General features: G+C 52.8%; 1 pseudogene; it reads left to right on the top strand.

Moving 5' to 3' along the window:
- Window positions 1–750: 750 nt before the first annotated feature.
- LOC100962341 lies at window positions 751–1,466 on the top strand (annotated as a pseudogene).
- Window positions 1,467–1,904: the final 438 nt, after the last annotated feature.

Raw genomic sequence — 1,904 nt, 5'->3', positions numbered from 1 at the left:
CGTCCCTCTCTCTGCTCTTCCCTTCCCTCACCCTCCTCCCTCTTTCCCTCTCTCTGCTCTTCCCTTCCCTCACCCTCCTCCCTCCGTCCCTCTCTATGCTCTTCTTTTCCCCCACCCACCTCCCTCCTTCCCTCTCTCTGCTCTTCCTTTCCCCCACCCACCTCCCTCCTTCCCTCTCTCTGCTCTTCCTCCCCCACTCCCTCCCTCTTTCCCTCTCTCTGCTCTTCCCTTCCCCACTCCCTCCCTCTCTCTGCTCTTCCTTTCCCTCACCCACCTCCCTCCTTCCCTCTCTCTGCTCTTCCCTTCCCTCACCCACCTCTCTCCTTCCCTCTCTCTGCTCTTCCCTCACCCACCTCCCTCCTTCCCTCTCTCTGCTCTTCCTTTCCCCACTCCCACCCTCCTTCCCTCTCTCTGCTCTTCCCTTCCCTCACCCTCCTCCCTCCTTCCCTCTCTCTGCTCTTCCCTTCCCTCACCCACCTCCCTCCGTCCCTCTCTCTGCTCTTCCTTTTCCACACTGTCCTCATTCCTCTCTCTGCTCTCCTCTTCTCGGACACCCCACAGTGTACTGGGTCATCAAGTGTCCTCATATGAGAATTGAGTACACAGGATTATTGCTTCTCCGTTCTTGTGATGCTTTACTAAGAATAATTTAACAAGTGCCTTGGTCCCCAATGACACTGCAACCCTCAGGAGGCTGCTGTTCTTCACGCTGACTCTCCTCATGGCACATCATGAGAGATGGAAGACGAGATGGAAGCCTATGCTGCCAATGCCATCAAGTCGCCCGAAGCTGGGGTGGCGGTGCACGACCCGGAGCCTCTCAGGAAGCAACCAGAGCTCCTGCCTTTGCTGGAGTTTGTCGGGAGGCCGGGAACGGCCCCAGCACTGACGGGTCACTTCCTTCCACACCTCCCCCAGCAGAGGAGGATGAGTTATACCGGCAGTAGCTAGAGATCATCTCTCCGTACCTTTGGGAGCAGGCGACCGGCACCAAGCATGCGAAGCCAATAAGCAGCAGGGCAGGAGGCTCCAGGAAGGCGCCGGAGACCTTGCGCCGTGTCGGGGATGAGGTGCAGTCCAACCACGAGATGGCCTTCCGAGGCATGCTTCGTAAACTGGACATCAAAACCGGAGAGGATATCAAATCTTTGTCTCGAGTGATGGTCCATGTTTTCAGTTACGTTGTAACAAACTGGGGCAGGATTGTGACCCTAATTTCTTTTGGTGGCTTTGTGGCCAAGCACCTGAAGACCATGAACCAAGAAAGCTACATCGAACCACTAGCAGAAAATATCGCAGACGTCCTTGTGAGGACAAAACGAGACTGGCTAGTCAAACAATGAGACTGGGATGGCTTTGTGGAGTTCTTCCACCTCGAAGACCTGGAAAGCTGCGTCAGAAACGTGCTGCTGGCTTTTGCAGGTGTTGCTGGAGTAGGAGCTGGTTTGGCCTATCTAATAAGATAGGCTTGTTAAGTGCGAGAATTTACTTCTAACCAACAACAGCCCCCAGAACCACATTCATCTGTGAAATCAAATGGATTCATGAAGCTGGACTTAAACAACCCTAAACTGTAACTTGCAAGAGCAGCCTACCCCCTCCCCCCCCAAAGGAAGTAGCAAGAGGAATGTGACTTTTACAAGAACAAATACACGGGAAAAGCGGTCCCCCTTGATGGAAGAGTCACTTTCGGAAAGAAGGAAAGTTCTGCTCAACAACAAGCAAAGAAGACCAGGGAAGAGGACTTTTAGATTTGGCGAGGACAGTAGGCGGAAAAGACATTTCCTTGTTGAGACCAGGAGTGTGGCCAGTAGTTGGATTAGTCATGGAGTTCAGTGACTATTTCCACAAATTCTTGTATTCTTGAAGAATAGAAAGTTCAGGCGTTCAGGATTTTCATACCT

This window comes from Otolemur garnettii, unplaced genomic scaffold (genome assembly GCF_000181295.1).
Source record: "Otolemur garnettii isolate 467f Iridium unplaced genomic scaffold, OtoGar3 scaffold00015, whole genome shotgun sequence".
NCBI classification, from domain to species: domain Eukaryota; kingdom Metazoa; phylum Chordata; class Mammalia; order Primates; family Galagidae; genus Otolemur; species Otolemur garnettii.
This window is presented reverse-complemented; position numbering and strand designations above follow the sequence as displayed.